We start from the raw sequence: 22,444 nt of genomic DNA on the forward strand, positions 1-22,444 counted from the left end.
ATAAATAACAGAAAAAAAAAATGTTTTAAAGTTTAAACCTTTCAAGTATTGAAAGATTAGAAAATTCAAACACCAAACCTTAAGGCTTGAAACATGACATCTATGGCAGGTACAACAGCTTTAGCGACTTTATTCTTGATTGCTTTATCCATAGCATCCTATCAAGAAAAAACAACTAAATAAGAAGAATGACACCTCATACACAAAACGATTGTAGAAATGAATATTGGAATTCAACTTCAACACAAATTGTCTAGTCTCCTTTTGCAGTTGGTTATTTTCGTAGCGCAATAAAACACACTTCACAACTTTCAAAGCTAGAGTCGATCATTGTATTGTCAAAGGTAAAATTGGTTAGAGCAAATATTACTATGAAATTATAGCCATCCTGGAACCAACTACCTACATATATTGGAAGGTTTGCTGATCATTCAAACAGCACTCGGGAAAAATCGAACTTCTTGTAGATGAGTGAGTACCAAATGCATTAAAAAACTTGCAACGGTATTATATATCCACTATGGGGAGTCACAAGATGGAGACGAGTCGGTCCAGACCTTGAAACGATTAGTCAGTTGAGAGGACTAGTCAGACGTTGACCACTGTTGACTTTTTAATAAACATAGATATATCAAACATAAATAGTAAAAAATATTTCAGACACATTTATAGAGCACAAGATCTAATTTTTGAAAATATCAAAATTTTGAACTAACTTTGACCAGCCTTGACTTTTGCTTATTTTGACCGCCTCTGACCACCCAACTCAGACCCGATTCATACTTACATTGACCCGACTCATATTGACATTGACTGACTTTGTCACTTTGTCCTGACTTTTTAGTATCACGACCGTCTGACTGACGTTTTAGAAGTTTTTGGGCGAGACGGACGACATTAGATGGGGAAAAACATTACATTAAATTAAAGTAAGTATTCATGAAAAGATACAATTAGAAGGGTGCGGAAACTATAAAGAAAACATGAGTTTAGATTTAGCTAACCAAAAATAATAAGCAATAATTCTGCATCAAACTTACCAAAAATACATCCACAGCCTCCAATTCCACCCACAGCATAAACACAATTTGTGCCTTCTCCACCGTCTTTGGCCTCCCTGTAAGACATTTCGCCACAATTGAATCGCAAACTTCCTTCGCGTACCTACATTAATACATAATAGCATCTTCAAACATTGTACATTTTGATATAACCAACATATATTGCTTCAAATTAAAATAGTACTTCCACTTGCACTATCTACAATGTAAATCCAACAGTCATTGTAAATATTTCATTTTTAATATACATTTACCAGGTAGAACACCCTTCACCCAAAACAAAACAAAAAACAACGTAAATTCAACATCAAAAACGTAGCGAGACTAAATGCAACACTGAAATCTTGATTATTGATAAATAATAAAACACAATATTTGCAACCATGCAAAACCTGTTGGGATTTAACAAGTTCATATATCTTAAAACCTTTTAAGAATCATTATAAACGGAAGCGTGTAATTATCATATATTACTTGTTATCTTTAAACCAATTTATAATTAAATCCCACAAGGATCAAGTTGTTAAATATATGCTTACAATTAACAAGAAAAGAAGTGATTCAATACCTCCTCAAAACCAAGTTTGAGGGCTGTTTTGAAGGCTTAAGATGATGATGAAGATGATAGAACAATACACCAAACCACCCTTGAGTTGGTTAACCTTTATCACCTTGAAACCTAGCTAAAAACCCACTTTTCTGCCCTTGAGAAAACCGAACAGCAGCAGCTGTATTTGAGCAGAAAGTTTGATGAGTTTTGATGGCTTTTACGCTTCTAACTTGAAGCCTCAAGTGTTGCATACCCCAAGCAATAACCCCAACACCTTTTGCCTTTAGTTGGTTAGGATTTTGGCACTTGTTCAAGCTTCCAAATGACCTTACGTTCTCTCTTTTCTGCTGGAAAAAAACTGACCAGAATGTGAGAGAGAGAGAGAGGTAATGTTTTTCACTTGAAATGTTGTGTTATGCATGTGTGTTTTGATTCCCACAAGTCATGGTCCTTATGCACATGCACATGAGAAGTTGTGCTCTTGAAAAACACAAGAATCAAGCATGCTTGTCCCTCCATTTTGATATTTACATGTTTTATAAACCTTTTATAAAATATAACACAACATAATTATTTAAACCTATAAATAATATATATATAAATTATCCAAATAATTTATTTCAAGTGATAATATTTTAGAAACCGATTTTCTAAAATCCAAGTGTCGCGTATTCATTTAATGATCCGTTCATTAAGATTAAATACGTATAAGGTGTCGGTAAGCGTGTTATTGGGTATGACCCGACTTGGATCATAACATATTAGCCACATTGATTTAATACGTCTCTCGGGCATACGAAATACTTTCAATCTTCCACTTGCACGAGAAACGTAAGAAATTAATGCAAGTGACGGATACCACCTAACGACCGTCCATCACCCCCAATATGTTATGACTTTGTGCCATTCAATAACATCATCCCTTTCGAGTTCCCATCTCGAATATGAATAGGTGAATCTTTTCATTATATCCTTTCATCCTAGATGTCATGTTAAATCCAAGAGATACAGAGTGATCACTCTCTTTCTAGATTTAACTTTATCAGGCCTTAGACATCTGACTCTCAACGAATAAGAGGGACAAATTCCATCTTGACTACATACGTCCTAAATATGTACCCTGCATTGTACCTGAGCTCTTCCTTATGAACTACCATATTTCAGAATAGCGAAGGAAAGATTCAAGGCACAATACTTGGTAAATATCTGAATCCAATATGTATCTCAGGTCAGAGGATACAATGATATTCGCCTTTACTCAAGATTACATGTGATCAACCACAAAGGCTCCATTTAGCAAATCTTGAGGGCGGGTCTTCCAATATTTGCATCCCACAAATATCTATGAACCTTGGTAGCAACCTTGCCCCACATTCAGTCCGTGAATGTATACCAATCCAAGTTCATAATAGTCTAAACCTCACACTTGTTCCCACAAATGTGATCGACTACGGAATTTAGAATAATTACTTATTCATGGATAAAATATGCAAAATAGGAACATAACTCAAAATAAATTAAACCATAATTATATTAATGAGTTTGAACCACTTCGTTCCGTTACAATACTTAAAACAGATCATAACCAATCACTAGAATATCGAGGCCCTAATGCACTAACATGCCCTTCATGTTTTGCTCCATGTAAGAGCTTCGTGAGTGGATCCGCTATATTAAGATCTGTGTGAACCTTGCGAATACATATCTTTCCTTTTTCAACTTCATCCCTTATGTAGTTGAATCTCCGCTCAATGTGACGGGTCTTTTGATGAGCACGAGGTTCTTTGATTTGAGCAATCGCACCCTCGTTGTCACAAAAGATCTCAAGAGGGTCCTGAATGGAAGGGACTACTCCTAAGTCGTCGATGAATTTCTTCATCCATACAGCTTCCTGAGCTGCCAATGATGCGGCGATGTACTCTGACTCTGTAGTGGATAGAGCAACAACATCCTGTTTTGAACTCTTCCAAGAGACCGCACCTCCATTTAATGTGAAGACATAACCGGATTGTGATCGAGAATCATCACGATCAGTTTGGAAACTCGCATCCACGTAACCTTTTACTGCAAGTTTCTCCTCACCAGACCCGTATATTAGAAACATATCCTTAGTCCTCCTAAGGTATTTCAATATACTTTTAACAGCAACCCAATGACTGTTTCCAGGGTTATTCTGGTATCTACTTGTCAAGCTGAGAGCGCATGACACATCCGGTCTAGTGCATATCATTGCATACATGATTGACCCAATGGCAGAAGCATATGGGACTTTCTTCATTATCTCCTGTTCATCTTTCGTGGTGGGGCACTGAGATGAACTGAGAAGTGTTCCCTTTTGAATAGGTACCAAACCTTTCTTAGAGTTCTCCATCTTGAACCTTTTCAAGATCTTTTCAATGTATGCACTTTGATTTAAACCTATCAGTTTCTTAGATCTATTCCTGTAGATCCCAATCCCTAAAACGTATTGTGCTTCTCCAAGATCCTTAATGGAGAAACATTTACTTAGCCAAGTTTTAACTCCTTGCATTGCCGGAATATCATTTCCAAATAACAATATATCATCCACATATAGTACAAGGAACATGATAGTGCTCCCACTAGCTTTCTTGTATACACAAGCTTCATCACCATTTTTAATGAAGCCAAATTTCTTGGCCTCCTCATTAAAACGATGATTCCACATTCTAGATGCTTGTTTCAATCCGTAGATTGACTTCTTTAACTTGCATACCTTCTTAGGATATTTCGGATCAACAAAACCTTCAGGCTGAACCATGTAGACATCTTCCTCAAGATGTCCGTTTAGGAAAGCGGTCTTGACATCCATTTGCCATATTTCATAATCATAATGAGCAGCAATGGCAAGTAATATCCTAATAGACTTTAGCATTGCCACTGGCGAAAAAGTTTCATCATAGTCAACCCCTTGAGTTTGAGTGAAACCTTTTGCTACAAGTCTAGCTTTATATGTATCCAAGTTTCCATGTATGTCGGTTTTCATTTTGAACAGCCATTTACAATCAACTAGCCTAGAGCCAGGAGGTTGCGCAACAAGTTCCCAAACTTGGTTGTCATATATGGATTGCATCTCAGCATTCATGGCTTCCTGCCATTTATCTTTATCAATCCTTGATAAAGCATCTTGGTAGTTTATTGGTTCATCCAAATCAACCACATAGCAACCATCCATGAGAAACCCATATCTCTCAGGAGGATTACTAATCCTACCAGATCTGCGAACGTCTTGTGTATTTTGATCATCCATCTGATCACTCTCAACATTTTCATGTTGAGTGCTAGTGTCAGCCAATTGTGTATCATCTACTTGATCTTGAACCTCTTCAAGATCTATCTTCCTTTCACTTTCGCCTTCCATTAGGAACTTAGTTTCAAGGAATTCAGCCTTCCGAGCAACAAATACATTCTGCTCGGAAGGATCATAGAAATAGTATCCCATATCATCCTTGGGATATCCTATGAAGATACACTTCGTAGATCGAGCATTCAGCTTATTAGGGACGTAACGCTTAGGGTAAGCTTCACATCCCCATACCTTTAAGTATGATAGAGATGGAGGTTTTCCAAACCACATCTCATGAGGTGTTCGTTCCACTTTCTTGGTTGGGGCCATATTTAAAATACGAGCCGCTGAGCATAGACAATAACCCCAGAATGATAGAGGTAACGAGCTTCTAGCCATCATAGATCGAACCATATCCATCAGGGTTCGGTTTCTCCTTTCGTACACTCCATTAAGCTGGGGTGTTCTGGGTGGAGTAAGTTGTGAGATAATCCCACAATTTCTAAGATGATCCTGGAAGGCTTCGCTGAGGTATTCACCTCCTCTATCGGTACGAAGTACCTTAATTGTCTTGTTGAGTTGATTTTGTACTTCGTTTTGATATTCTTTGAATGCTTCAAAAGTTTCATCCTTATGTCTTAATAAGTAGACATATCCGAAACGACTGAAGTCATCAATGAAAGTAACGAAGTATCTTTCACCATTCCTAGTCATGGGCTTAAAAGGTCCACATACATCCGAATGTATTAATCCTAATAAGTCTTTAGCCCTTTCATAGGTCCCTTTGAAAGGTGCTTTAGTCATTTTGCCTTGTAAACAAGATTCACACACATCAAACGAGTCCAGTTCATTTGATTTCAAAAGGCCATTCTTTTGAAGTGTATGCATTAGACTCTTGTTTATGTGACCAAGGCGACAATGCCATAAGTAGGAATCACTCAAATCCATTTTGAGTTTCTTGGTGCTAGTATGGTATATCGAGCTACTAGATGATGTGTCATCGTGAACCAATTCATAAATTCCATTTGAAGGCGAAGCCTTAAAATAAAATACATTATCTAAATAAACGTGGATATCATCATTAACAAAATTAAGATAAAACCACATTGTTTTAAACGGGAAACTGAAATAATGTTTCGACATAAATCCGGTGCATACAAAACATTGTTCAAAATAAGTTCCAAACCACTTGGAAGTTTTAATACAAAGTCTCCTTGAGCCTTCACTTGCACTTTGGCTCCATTACCCATAAGGAGACTTGATGTTCCCGTTTGCTTGCTACTTCTTTTGAACCCCTGCAAAGAATTGCAAATGTGAGTTCCACATCCAGTGTCTAATACCCATGTATTAGAAGAAGTAATACTAAGCTCTATATATACCATATATATGTTACCTGAGGATTGCCCCGCATCCCTCTTTTCCTTCAACTCCTTAAGGTAGACCGGGCAATTGCGTTTCCAGTGACCCATTTCACCGCAACTGAAGCACGGGTCTTCCTTGGGGTTTGCTTGTCCGGCAACCTTTTGCTTCTTGTTCTTGTTTTTGGTTGGGGTAACCATCCTCCCATTTCCCTTGCCTTGATGGGCGGGTCCTTTCCTCTTAGCCGCCTTTGGCTTAGAGGTGTTGATACCTTTGGACCCACCATCATTGATCATTAGCACGGGTGAAGCCCTCTTACCCATGCTAGTTTCCGCCGTCCTTAACATGCCATGAAGTTCACCAATGGTTTTATCCATCCCATTCATATTGTAATTAATTACAAATTGGTCAAACCTCTTTGACAGGGAGTTTAGGATAAGATCAGTGGCTAGCTCATTAGATATGTTGAGATTAAGACGGTTTGCGCGATCAATAAGGCTTTTCATTTTGAGGACATAAGAGGATACGGATTGGGTGTCATCCATACGACATGCATGTAACGCTCGAACCGTTTCGAAGCGCTCGACACGTGCTTGTTGAAGGAACATCTCCTTCAATTGCGTAATCATGTCATATGCACTATGATGTTCGAAATCCTTTTGGAGTTCGGGTATCATAGTCCCAAGCATTAGGCAAGCGACTTGCACCGAATCGGCGCAATACTTATCCCAATAAGCCATGCCTTCCGTATCATCCTCGTCGGGTGGATCGGGAATGGGGTCTTCCAACACATACGCCTTATCCTCAAGTTTGAGGACAATTCTAAGATTACAGAACCAATCCATAAAGTTCGTATGGTTGAGTTTGCCTTTCTAGAGGAGAGACCTTAATGATAGGTTGTTCAAGTTAATATGTGCGTTTTGTATGTTGTTGTTATTGGCGGCCATCTACAAAATTTTAACAAAGTAGTTTAAGTATCAATTTTAATTTAAAAATCAATACCCTTTAAATCCAATTGATATTTATTAAATTTTAGAATCCAACGGTGAACCAAATTTCGGTTAGGTGACCTTTATCCCGTCATTTGGTTTAGCTAGGTAGTCATTATATGACAATTGCAATCCTTTTGCAACTTCTATATTATGGGATCATGCAATCCTTTTGCATGGCATATTTATCCCATCAACGCCTATTTGTTCCTCATGCTTCGGTGACCCTAAGTTCATGATTCCCAAATCAAGTCGTCCTACTTGTAACATGTAAAATTAACATACAAGTGGTTAGGTGACCTTTATCCCACAAGCATGCGAATTTTACCTTAACCATATTAGTTAGCTCATAACGGTTAGGTGACCTTTATCCCATTACGAATTCCCTACTATGTTTAAGTGTCCCACAAAAGGATGGCGTTAAACTTGTTTACTTTGTCGATTAAGGGATTTTAAGTTTTCGTTAATTCTAGTTTAAGAAAACATTTATGCCATACACCAACATGCATTTAGTGTATGGTTCATTTGAAATCCATTTTCAAGTCTTGTAATTGAGCCAATTACTTGATATAAACCATTTTATATACGTTATCCTTTTCTTGTTCTTAATAACCATTTATTAAGGTTTTTGGTTGCTATTTTAATTTAACCATTTAAATTGCCGTTTTGCATGTACTTAGTACGTCTAATTTAACCAATTAAATTGTCGTTTTGTTTGTTGTTATCTTGTGATTAATTGTATCAACCAAACATACAAAACAATAATCATACAAACAACCACACATGCAAAATAAGTGTGTTCACAATCTAGCCATTTTGGTGGACATTTGTTTAGCCGAAAACAAATGCCACCGGTTAAGGGGTTTTAACACAAAGCAAGAGATTTCCAATCTCCCACTTAACTTTGCATCCAAATGCTTCTTGTGTTCTTCACATCTTCATCATCTTGTATCTTCATTTTACAAAATATGTATCCTAATACATTTTTATCTAGAAAATGAAAATACAACCTATTCTCCTTTACATACCAAATATAAAATGAATTACATAACAAATGAATGAATTATTACAAACCAATTGAATAATTATTACATGCCATTTGAATGAATAATAATACATACCAAATGAATCATAAATCAACCAAACACACATGCATGCAACACAAGGTCAAGGCTAGGATTGTGAACATTAACATGCAACCAAATATGAACCAAACGGAAGAGCCCAAACCCACTTTTGGACTTCAAACAATTCGGCTCATTCATAAACCCACCCAAATCCAACAATTTTTGCATTCTTCTTTCATGCATGTACTTAGAATGCAAAGTTGATGGGTTTTAAAACAACAATTCGAAGCATATTTCAACAACTTCGGCTCTGGATACCATTGTTGGGATTTAACAAGTTCATATATCTTAAAACCTTTTAAGAATCATTATAAACGGAAGCGTGTAATTATCAAATATTGCTTGTTATCTTTAAACCAATTTATAATTAAATCCCGCAAGGATCAAGTTGTTAAATATATGCTTACAATTAACAAGAAAAGAAGTGATTCAATACCTCCTCAAAACCAAGTTTGAGGGCTGTTTTGAAGGCTTAAGATGATGATGAAGATGATAGAACAATACACCAAACCACCCTTGAGTTGGTTAAACCTTTATCACCTTGAAACCTAGCTCGAAACCCACTTTTCTGCCCTTGAGAAAACCGAACAGCAGCAGCTGTATTTGAGCAGAAAGTTTGATGAGTTTTGATGGCTTTTACGCTTCTAACTTGAAGCCTCAAGTGTTGCATACCCCAAGCAATAACCCCAACACCTTTTGCCTTTAGTTGGTTAGGATTTTGGCACTTGTTCAAGCTTCCAAATGACCTTACGTTCTCTCTTTTCTGCTGGAAAAAAACTGACCAGAATGTGAGAGAGAGAGAGAGGTAATGTTTTTCACTTGAAATGTTGTGTTATGCATGTGTGTTTTGATTCCCACAAGTCATGGTCCTTATGCACATGCACATGAGAAGTTGTGCTCTTGAAAAACACAAGAATCAAGCATGCTTGTCCCTCCATTTTGACCCTTAGAACCGGCCATCCCATGGGAGGGTTTTATTTTTATAAAACTTTGTCAATTTATATAAATTTGTAACATAAACTCAAGCATTTATTTGATATTTACATGTTTTATAAACCTTTTATAAAATATAACACAACATAATTATTTAAACCTATAAATAATATATATATAAATTATCCAAATAATTTATTTCAAGTGATAATATTTTAGAAACCGATTTTCTAAAATCCAAGTGTCGCGTATTCATTTAATGATCCGTTCATTAAGATTAAATACGTATAAGGTGTCGGTAAGCTTGTTATTGGGTATGACCCGACTTGGATCATAACATATTAGCCACATTGATTTAATACGTCTCTCGGGCATACGAAATACTTTCAAAACCATGCAAAACCCTAGTTGTAATACTAGAATTACACAACCAAAAAGATATAATATCAGTAGTGAGCTATCAACACAATTTCGTACTTGAAAATTACCATTACTATATATATTTATCATAAACATAAATATCACATAACAGAAACAAAACCTTCCAGCATCAGCATCAGCGGCTTTTAAGTAAGCAATTAGAGCATCAAGCGCCTTATCTTGTACAGCCGCGTTTGAATCAGCAACCGACTTCTTAAAAAAATGCCCTAATCAAACAAACATTAATCAATATAACTACGAAATAATCAAACATACATTACACGGATAGAGGTTAAAATCTAACGAATTTAGATTTTTAATTAGCCAAAAACTAAGAAGAAGGAAAAAAAGAACAAAATGAAAACCCTAACCTAATTCACGAATACGTGGATCTTTAGGATCGGTAATAGAGTCACACAAAGCGGCAAGATCAATGTTGGCATCATTACGAACTTTCCAGTTCTTATGTAATAATCGATCTCCCCAAGGTAACTTCTTCCCTTCTTTCAACAACTTCTCATCTTCGGTCGACATTTTCTTTAATTTATTATTAAAATCAAATTAAATATTAAATATAATTATAATTATAATTATACGTGTATATAATATATATCGAGATTTATATAGAGATATAATATATAATATAATGTGTGAATAACAACATATACAGAGGAATTGAATCGAATCGAATCAAAAGTGTGACGTAAGTTGTTCTTGTAGTGCAGCCCTCTATCCCGAATTTCTTATGGAAAATTCGAAAAACGCATTTGAAATTATTCAAAATTTAGGATATTCGATGTGTATAAATTTTTTTTATTTCCAAATATAATAAATAAGTAGAAGATTTGATTTGGAGTTTCCGTTACTTGCATTAATTAAAAATACAAAGTACGTATACAAATTTACTTGGAATAACTAAATTAATTAATCGATTTAAATTATCACTCCGTATTTGCTTCTTTTTCCCTTTCTTATCTCACTATGTAACTACTATGTAAGTATCTTTCGGTAAACTTTTAAATAAGTTTAGAATTTCTCTAACGTCCTTTCTAATCGTTTACAAAAAGTGGTTGCAAGTGTCATCGGGGAGAAACAGCGTGCCTTTGTAAGAAATCGGCGCATTCTTGATGGCATATTGATCGCTAATGAATCTGTGAATTATCTATTCGGGAACAGGAAGAAATGTTTTATCTTCAAGGTGAATTTTGAAAAAGCTTTTTAAAGTATCAATTGGGATTGCCTTTTCGAAGTAATGAGTGCCATGGGGTTCGGGATTAAATGGATGATATGGATTAGGGCTTGCCTTCATTCAGCGTCTATTTCGGTCCTGGTAAATGGCTCTCCAACAAAAGAATTTCGTATGGGTAGAGGTGTAAGACAAAGGGAACCCTACTCATCAGTTTCTACCTCTAGCAATTTACTGTTGAACAGCAATTTCTACTGTGACGACCCGGAAATTTTTGACCAAATTTAAACTTAATCTTTATATGGTTTCGACATGATAAACAAAGTCTATTAAATTGAATCTCAAAATTTTTGAACTACTTTTATATATTCAATTACCCTTTGAATGTGCTCGACGATTCACGAACATTTGTTTGTAAATAAATATGTACATATATATATATATATATATATATATATATATATATATATATATATATATATATATATATATATATATATATATATATATATATATATATATATATACTAATTTGAAATAATAAAATACAATTTAATCATTAGAACTAAAAATATAAAATAATATACAAAATGATAAAGTGGTTATCAAAATTATATAAATACATATATAGGATTTCTATATGTAATTATTATTATGTATGTATGTATATATATATATATATATATATATATATATATATATATATATATATATATATATATATATATATATATTAAAAGGTGTAAATACTTGATAATGCTAAAAACGAACACATATTTCATAGCATTATCCTTCAAGAAAGACAAACTTTTAGTTGCAATTGTTCTATTTACAAGTGATATTCGTTTAAATAATAAAAGGTGAAGATAAAAGACAGATTCGACGATTTGAAGACGCAAACAACCAAAAAGCTAAAAAGTACAAAGTACAATCCAAGTGGTTCAATTTATTGATGAGAAACGTCTAGAAATTACAAGAGTACGAGCCGCGAAACGCAAAGTACAAGATATTAAATAGTACGCAAGGACGTTCGAAAATCCGGAACCGGGACATGAACCAATTATCAACGCGCGACGCAACGGAGCTGAAAGTACAAGTCAACTATGCACAAGAATATAATATAATATATATAAAATTATATATATTATATTATATATTATATTTAAACGAGCAGCCCACGTTTTTATTGCTTGGTGACCAGTGAATGGCGACCATGCGATCGCATGGCCAGCATGAAGAAATCTCATGCGATCGCATGAGCCCAGGAGTCATGCCACATCTATAAATTGAAGCGTTTTTCGGACGAAATAAACACACCTTTTTCTAATCTCTTACTCTCTCAATATATTTATATTTATATTTTAATTATAATTTTAATATTATAGTTTAATAATAATAAGGTTATGTTAGCGAATGTTTTAAGTTTGTAAGTCGAAACTCTGTCCGTGTAACGCCACGCTATTATTAATCATTGTAAGTTATGTTCAACCTTTTTAAATTAATGTCTCGTAGCTAAATTATTATTATGATTATTTAAGCCGAAGTAATCGTGATGTTGGGCTAAATATTAAGATTGGGTAATTGGGCTTTGTACCATAATTGGGGTTTGGACAAAAGAATGACACTTGTGGAAATTAGACTATGGGCTATTAATGGGCTTTATATTAACTAAACGATACCTCATTAATTTAATATAAAGGTTACAATTTGATGTATCTATAAATAACCATATACGCTTAATCGGGTACGGTGGGCGGGATATTTATAAATACAAATTATTGTTCATTTGACCGGACACGGGGATGGATTAATAGTTAATGGACTCATTAAAACAGGGGTGGATTACATTCAAGAGTAATTGGTGTAATTGTTAACAAAGTAGTAAAACCTTGGATTACACGCAGTCGATAACCTGGTGTATTCATTAAACAAAGTATTAAGACCTTGTTACAGTTCGAATCCCCAATTAGTTAGAATATTTGACTTCGAATATAAGGTTAATTTGACGAAGATCCTCGCACTTTATAATTATGACCGATGGACTATTATGGACAAAACTGTATGGACATATCGAATAATCCAGGACAAAAGACAATTAACCCATGGTAATAAATTAAAATCAACACGTCGAACATCATGATTACGGAAGTTTAAATAAGCATAATTCCTTTATTTTATATCTCATTGCACTTTTATTTACTGTCATTTTATTTATTGCACTTTTAATTATCGTACTTTTAATTATCGCATTTTTATTTATTGTCATTTACTTTACGCTTTAAATTAAGTTATTTTTATATTTAATATTTTACATTAGGTTTTAATTGTGACTTAAGATATAAAATCGACAAACCGGTCATTAAACGGTAAAATCCCCTTTTATAATAATAATAATATTACTTATATATATATATATATATATATATATATATATATATATATATATATATATATATATATATATATATATATATATATATATATATATATATATAGTTTTAAAAATATAATGTTAAACTTGGCTAGCTCCCTGCGGACGAACCGGACTTACTAAAAACTACACTACTCTACGATTAGGTACACTGCCTATAGTGTTGTAGCAAGGTTTAGGTATATCCACTCTATAAATAAATAAATAACATGTGTAAAATTGTATCGTATTTAATAGTATTTCGCAATAAAAATATAACTATTTCGTATACACCTCGCATAACATCAAGTATTTTTGGCGCCGCTGCCGGGGAACGCTGAAGCGAAACTCTATTTTTCTATTAAAAAATATATTTATTTTTAATCTATTTTTGTAAAAATATAGTAAGTTTTAAATATTAAAAACAAGAAAAAGAAAAATACATATCTATATTTTTAAGTTTAGTTAAAATTAAAAAGTTTATATTTTTGTTTATTGTTAAAAGTTATAAAAAACTAATAAGTAAAAAAAAATTTAAGTTTTATTTAAATTATTTTATCTCTATAAAAAAAAGTATTTTTTTAGTTCATAAAAATAAGTTTATAAATATTAATTATTTTGTAAAATTATAAATCAAATAAAAATTAAAATAAAAAGAATCTGGGCCGAGCCTGCCGAAGCCCAACTCCTGGCCTGGTATCGGGTTCCATGCGATCGCATGTCCCGCAAGTGTAAAACTCATGCGGTCGCATGAGCTGTTGTGACAGGCAAACTTAGTATGTAATTAATGTTGAATTAGGGTTTAAATTTTATTATTATTATAACCTAATTAGGGTTTAGTAATTTAATATAATTAGTTTTAAGTTTTAATTAAATTTTGTATTTTTAAGTTTTAATTAGTTTTATTAATATATAAAGCTAATATTTTTATAAAATACTTTATATAAAAATAATATAAAAATTGTATTTTTATAACTTTAAGTTTTATTTTTATATTTCGTATCATTTTAATCGTTCAAGCGTAATTTTGTATATTTATCGTTCGTAACTAGTTTTAAACTTAGTTTTTGCCGTAGTTACTTTATTTCTAGATTTTTAGGCCTTGCCGTAAAATCCCTTAAGTGCTTTTTCTTTAGACTAAGATTTAGGTGCTTAAGAATTTTGCGATGCCGTTTTATGATTTTAGTACTTTTTGTTATTGCCGTTTTGGATTTAGAATTCCTCTAAGCTTTAATACCTTTAGACGCAACTTTTAGACTTTAGTTTTTAGAATTTTAAGTTTCGACGCTTTATTTTCTTATTTTTATTTTTTGACTGTTTGTTTTTCGACGTTTATTTTTCGACTTTTGTTTTTCGACGCACTCTTTTTCTTTCTCATTTCGACGCTCTAGTTTTTAGGACATAGAATTTTCTTTATTTTCTTTAAAACTTCGACAAAAAATTATTTTAAGTGGTTAAATTGATAGACCTCCAAAATTTTCTGGTTCGTAGTAATAGTTGGATTTGTTAGTGGCAAGTTGTGGGCTTCCGATTTAAAGGGTCCTGACTACTTGCTGCATCTATTGGCTATTCGAAACGTGAGCAAAATCAAAAAAGTTTATTAACTTGATAGCTTATATAATTTTTATCTTTTATAACTAATAAGACATTCAGTGAATGCACCGAGCAAAACGTTCACCACCTTTCATACGTTCACCACCTGTAACTCGATCAAGATAATCATATACATAGCATTGTATATGTATATTTTATTTTCTAAAAGCTAAGGACAGAACTACGCGGATTATAAGGCACAATTATGCAATATTCGCTGAAAATAAATACTGCGATTATGTATTCGCTGAAATACCAAACTGCGGTTTGATCCGCTGACTTTTCGCGGAGAGCCGAGCATCTTGCAGACCGCGGATATCACGGATACTATAAATAGGGAGCTTGGCCTCTCATTTATGGGTTGTTGATTCTCTGCCATTTGCCTAAGCCTTTGTAGATTTCACTTGTGACTTTGCCCAAGGACTTCTTACATTGAGTTAAGGTGAATCATGCTAATCGATAACGAAGACCGGGTCGGGGTGGTTGATCACTTGATAGTTAAAGTGAAAAACGATCATCGGGGCCCAAAATAATCATCGAACATCCCATCCTCCATTATAATCTTATTGCACTCAATCCGTAATTAAGTAACATCATTAATTAAGGATTGATCAATTGGCGCCATCCGTGGGACACGTTTTACGAATTAAACTGAAAATTGTTGTTTTACGCTGTTAAACAATTAATTAGGCGGTTTAATTTCAACCGTGTTTTTGTTGCGATGATATGCAGGTGCGTGTTGATTCAAATTGGAAGTAATTAATGAGCGAACCGCGCTAAAACCAGCAGTTAATGAAACTCGGGAGTTATATACTGATGGTGCTTCTTGTGCGGAAGGTGCAGGTGCGGGTTTAGTTTTGGTAAGTTCTAACGGCGAAGAGCACACTTACGCACTGCGGTTTAATTTTGATGTGACAAACAATGAGGCAGAATATGAAGCATTGCTTACAGGCTTAAATATCGCCCAAAAAATGAATATTGTTAAGTTGCGTGCATTTACAGATTCGCAACTAGTAGCGAATCAGTTTAACGGATCTTTTGAAGCGCAAGATCCTTCCATGCAGAAGTACTTGCAACTGCTAAAAGAAACTACTGCGCGGTTCGAATACTTTGAACTCGCGCAAGTGCCTAGAAGTCAAAACAAAAAGGCAGATGCTTTGAGCAAATTAGCCGCTCTAACATTTTCGCATTTTTAAAAACAAGTATGGGTTGAGGAATTGCCAAGTAAGTCAATTGATAGTGATTTAATGGTAGCATCTGTTACAGAGGCGCAGCCAAATTGGATGGAACCAATCCTGCAATATATTCGCAATGATATTTTGCCAGAGGGTAGTCGCGAAGCTCGTTTAGTGCGAGAGCGAACGCCGATGTATCTCATACAAGATGATGTCTTATATCGCAAATCGTACTGCGGACCGATGATGCGGTGTGTTGGACCAATTGAGGCGGAAATGCTTGTTGAAGAAGTGCATAATGGTACTTGTGCGCTACATTCAGGATACAAGACTATTGCTGCGAAAATTATGCGGATGGGATACTTTTGGCCGTCCCTATACCGCGATGTGGCAAAAATTGTTAAACGCTGTAAAAGTTGCAAAAGGCATGCTCCGCAGAATCGAATGCCGCGGCATGATATGATCCCTGTTAATTCGCCATGGCCATTTAGTAAATGGGCCATTGACATTGTGGGGCCATTTCCTGCAGGACCTAGCAATGTTAAATTCCTAATCGTTGCAATTGATTATTTTACTAAATGGGTTGAAGCGAAAGCGGTTCACACAATCACTGGTGTGCAGGTGCAAAATTTTGTGTGGGAATACATTGTGTGCAGATTTGGTATTCCGCGAGAATTGGTTAGCGATAATGGAGCACAAATAGCGAAAGATCCATTTAAGTCGTGGTGCACTGACTTAAACATAATACAAAAGTTCACGTCAGTAGCGCACCCGCAAGCTAATGGTTTATGCGAGGTAACAAATCGCGATATTGTAAGCGGAATAAAAAAGAGGTTGTGCGAAAGGCGAACTGGTTGGGTAGATGAATTACCCAATGTCTTATGGGCACATCGTATAACTTTCAAAAAGAGTACAGGTGAAACACCATTTAGCCTGGTTTATAGCTCTGAGGCAGTAATCCCCGCTGAAATTTTAGTACCAACGCATCGAATCGCTAACTTTGATGAAGAAGCAAATGATGTTGCGTTGTGCGAAAATCTCAATTTTATAGAAGAGCGAAGATTAATAGCTGCTATCAGAGAAGCGAATAATAAACAGCAAATTGCTAACTATTATAATAAAAGAGTGCGAGCTTTATCATTCGCTATAGGTGAATGGGTGTTGCGTAATAATGAGGCAAGCAGAGCAGAAAAGCTAGGCAAATTGGGTCCTAATTGGGAAGGCCCTTATCAAATTGTGGCAATTAATGCGGCAGGCTCATATAAGCTCGCGGACGTGGAAGGGCAAACTTTGCCTAATGCATGGCATGTGTCCTTCTAAAGCGATATTATGAATAGTTTTGCGGAAATTAACAATTGTATATGTAAAAAATGGCGAAAATTATATTCAGTACACATGGCTGAAATACTTATCAAGTGTCCTTGTTTTTAATTTTTTGCAAGTCTTGATCACGCTTGTTAAAATTTTAAGAATACTCACTTGTAAAAGTATGCGAAAGTTCTAATGCGAATAAATATGATATGTTTTGCAGTTAATTTCATATTTTTATATTCCGCATTGTTTATATAGCAAAGTGATGAAATTGCCCACTTTTGCACGCGAATTATTGCGAAAGGAATATTATCTCCTAAATATTTGATCTTGCCAATATTTAGATGCTTCGCAATGCTGATTACAAACCTAAGGATCGTTACGACGGACTTAGAAGATTCATAACGTATAAGTATATACGCATACAAATTGTTTCGCGAAAGTACGCGCTTATTATGTGCACAATAATAAAGTGTTGGAAATTGCAAAGGACAAGTTTGTGTTATGAATATTGCTAAAATAAAAAGCGCTATATAAATATTGAGTACTCGCAAATAAATATAAAACGCTGAAATTTTATTGACAAAACCGCAGAGATAGCTACGTGCTATATTACATATCCCTAATCTAATTTTGACAAGTCAAGTGCTATGATGTCTTGAGCAGTAGCATCCTCTGCATAACTAATAGCAACAACTTTGTCAATAGGGATATCCGCTAACTTAGCTTCTGCCACAGCAGCTGCGTTCCGTGCGTCTTCAAGAGCACAAATGTGGTCACTAATTGCGGAGGGAAGAGGATCTGGTATGGTGCAAAGCGGTGCAATTTCATGCAGAAACTCTACCCTTTCGTGCAATTGCAAGGCAGATGCATAAGTTGTGAACTGCGCGTTCACGGGTGCTGAATTAAGCACCTTTTTCAAAAACTCCGGTAAGTGTTGGCGGAGTAGAGAAAATTCATGCTTTGCAGCAGCCGCTTTAGCCAGAGCATTATCCCGCTCTGCGGTGAGCTGAAACTTGAGTGAGGAAATAGAAGATTCCAGTTTCTTCTCATTTTCAGCAACGGCTGAAACTTGAGATTGCAAATCCTCTGCGGTAGTCTTCGCCGCAGTAAGTTGATAAGCTAAGTCAACAGCGCGCTTCTCGCTATTTTCAGCTCTGATCCGCTCAGAGTTATATTTTTGCTGCTCAATGTCGAGGATGTCGAAGAATTTTTCTTCGCGCAAAATCATATCATATGCCGAGTTAAAGCACATGTAAAAGTTTTGTACAAAACTATTATGTGCATCAACGGCAGAGCGTTTGGCGAATTCACGGCGAAGTTCGCTCGGAATTGCAAGCTTCATTTGTTTGCACTGATCTGCAGCAGCGCCGGGAGAAGTGTAAGTATATCCCGATAACCCATCAATTCGCACTCCATATGAATCAGGAGGAGTGCGAAGAAGCTCTGTGATCTGCGCCACAGTGTTCGGGCTGGGAAACAAAGGATTGAAGGATGCGCCTTCTGCAAACAAAAAAAGAAACGCGGATTATAATCATAACAATAAATATTTCAGATAAAGGTATGAGATCATGGTTATTAGATTTATACCTGGTTGTTGTTCTCCTTCATACTCCACTGATATCGGATTATCGAAAAGGGGAGAACTTTGTTTGGCCCTCTTGCTTTGCGTAGAAGGTGGGGTTTCGAGCGGTCGTTTACCAGTACTTGACTGGGGCGGTGGTGACTTTGCCGTCAAATCCACAAGAGGAATGTCAGGCTTCTCTTGTTTAATTTGACGGCCGGATAATACTGACTTCGCCTCCGGGCTTAAGAGTAGCTTGTTAATTAGCGTTTTTGGGTCCACCTTTCGATCAACTTCATCCATCTTCATGATTAATGATTGAAGGTTGTGATTGCCGACCTGATAATGTTTTAAAGAGAACAAATGAATTGAGAATAAGCAAAAGAAAGTGAGAATAGCGAAGGTAAGTGTGACGTTGGTGATTGTGAACCACAATATATATAGGCGAATGCAAGGGGTAATTAAGTGTTTTAATTATCCGTTGTAAAAAACTCAAACGGTAATATTTGAGTTAGCAGGAAACAACAGTAACTTTTACAACGGTAACTATGCTAACGTGACATTAATTAAAGCGGAAAATAATTGCGAACATTGCGAATTTTAGAGTTTATCATGATGCATTTGCTTCGCGAAAATACATCATAATAAACTGGGGGGACTTGATCATATACATAGCATTGTATATGTATATTTTATTTTCTAAAAGCTAAGGACAGAACTACGCGGATTATAAGGCACAGTTATGCAATATTCGCTGAAAATAAATACTGCGCTTATGTATTCGCTGAAATACCAAACTGCGGTTTGATCCGCTGACTTTCCGTGGAGAGCCGAGCATCTCGCAGACCGCGGATATCACGGATACTATAAATAGGGAGCTTGGCCTCTCATTTATGGTTTGTTGATTCTCTGCCATTTGCCTAAGCCTTTGTAGATTTCACTTGTGACTTTGCCCAAGGACTTCTTACATTGAGTTAAGGTGAATCATGCTAATCGATAACGAAGACCGGGTCGGGGTGGTTGATCACTTGATAGTTAAAGTGAAAAACGATCATCGGGGCCCAAAATAATCATCGAACATCCCATCCTCTATTATAATCTTATTGCACTCAATCCGTAATTAAGTAACATCATTAATTAAGGATTGATCACAAGACATCTAGCCAACGTTGTCGCCGTTGATTTTTCTTTAGAATCGTCATCTAGTCGACCAAGTACTCCAATTCAAATTTCCGATAATCCATTTTTTGAACCCGACCTCACAATTGAGAACCCGGAGGATATTCAAGGACAATTCAGAGATCCTGAACCACTAATCATTTCTCCTGAACCACAAATCACTCATCCAGAGATTGTCGAGGAAGAAACCATTAAATCAGAATCCTCTAGTGATTCAGATTCAACAAATTCAATCATGGAAAATCTGGAACCTCTAAGTATGGAAGACCGAATGAGAGCTAAATGCACTGGCCAAGGTCACGCAATTACTCAACCAGACATTAATGCGCCAGATTATGAAATCAAAGGACAAATCCTACACATGGTTACTAATCAATGCCAATTTAGTGGTGCGCCGAAGGAAGATTCAAACGAACATCTTCGAACCTTTAATAGGATCTGTACTCTATTTAAAATCAAAGAAGTTGAGGATGAACAGATCTATCTCATGTTATTTCCCTGGACTTTAAAGGGAGAAGCCAAAGATTGGTTAGAATCATTACCTGAAGAGGCGATTGATACATGGGATGTTTTAGTTGAAAAATTTCTTAAACAATTCTTTCCGGCATCTAAAGCTGTGAGACTTCAAGGGAAAATTGTTACGTTCACGCAAAAGCCAAATGAAACTCTATATGAGGCGTGGATAAGATTTGGAAAGTTGTTGAGAGGATGTCCTCAACATGGTTTAGACACTTATCAAATAGTACAAATATTCTATCAAGGATGCGACATTACTACACGCAAAGACATCGACATAGCAGCTGGTGGTTCCATTATGAAGAAAACCGCGACTGAAGCTTATAAAATTATTGATAACACTGCCTCTCACTCACATGAGTGGCATCAAGAAAAAGATATCGTTAAATCATCTAAAGCGGCTAGAGCTGATTCTAGCCATGACTTTGATTCCATGTCCGCAAAGATATATGCTTTCGATAGACGAATGGAAAAGATGACGAAAGATATTCACGCAATACGAATTAGTTGTGAGCAGTGTGGAGGACCACATTTGACAAAAGATTGTCTCAGTATTGAACAAACAATGGAACAAAGAGAGAATGTTTCATACATGAACCGAAGGCCTGGAAATAATTACCAAAGTAATTATCAACTGCCAAGACCAATCTACAATCAAAATCAGAATTATAACCGAAATATTCCATACAACAACCAACAAGGTCCTAGCAATCAACAATTATCTAACAATACTTACAACCAGCAAAGACCTATTTTTCAAAATAAACCACCACAAACCGATGAAAAAAAGCCAAATTTAGAAGATATTATGTCGAAGCTAGTTGAATCTCAAACGCAGTTTTTCACATCTCAAAAACAAACTAATTGTAGCGACCCGTCCTAATCCACCTGGAGGAATACATTACAATTGGTTATATCACGAGGTACTTGACCTCTATATGATACATTTTACAAACATTGCATTCGTTTTTAAAAGACAAACTTTTATTTCATTGAAAGTTGACAGCATGCATACCATTTCATAATATATCCAACTATAATTCACTTAATAATAATAATAATAATCATGATGAACTCAACAACTCGAATGCAACGTCTTTTGAAATATGTCATGAATGACTCCAAGTAATGTCTCTAAAATGAGCAAATGCACAGCGGAAGATTTCTTTCATAACTGAGAATAAACATGCTTTCAAGTGTCAACCAAAAGGTTGGTGAGTTCATTAGTTTAACATAAATAATCATTTCCATCATTTTAATAGACCACAAGATTTTCATTTTCAGTTCTCATAAATATACGTCCCATGCATAGAGACAAAAACAATCATTCATATGGTGAACACCTGGTAACCGACCTTAACAAGATGCATATAAGAATATCCCCTATCATTTCGAGAAATCCTTCGAACATGATAAAACAACATCGAAGTACTAAAGCATCCGGTACTTTGGATGGGGTTCGTTACGCCCAATAGATCTATCTTTAAGATTCGCGTCAATTAGTAGATCGGTTTACTAATTCTTAGGTTACCAAGCAAAAGAGGCATATTCGGCTTCGATCATTCACCCATATAAGTAGTTTCAATTACTTGTGTCTATTTCGTAAAACATTTATAAAAATTGCGCATGTATTCTCAGCCCAAAAATATAAAGGGTAAAAAGGCAAATGAAACTTACCATATTGTATTTTGTAGTAAAAATACATATGACGATATTGAACACTGAACAATGCAGGGTTGGCCTCGGATTCACGAACCTATATCATTT

The 22,444-nt window shown here is 35.3% G+C and overlaps 1 pseudogene; it reads right to left on the bottom strand.

Moving 5' to 3' along the window:
* LOC139854434 (protein MOR1-like) overlaps positions 1 to 10,277 on the bottom strand; it is a 112,419-nt pseudogene extending 102,142 nt beyond the window's left edge.
* Positions 10,278 to 22,444: the final 12,167 nt, after the last annotated feature.

This window comes from Rutidosis leptorrhynchoides, chromosome 6 (genome assembly GCF_046630445.1).
Source record: "Rutidosis leptorrhynchoides isolate AG116_Rl617_1_P2 chromosome 6, CSIRO_AGI_Rlap_v1, whole genome shotgun sequence".
Classification (NCBI taxonomy): domain Eukaryota; kingdom Viridiplantae; phylum Streptophyta; class Magnoliopsida; order Asterales; family Asteraceae; genus Rutidosis; species Rutidosis leptorrhynchoides.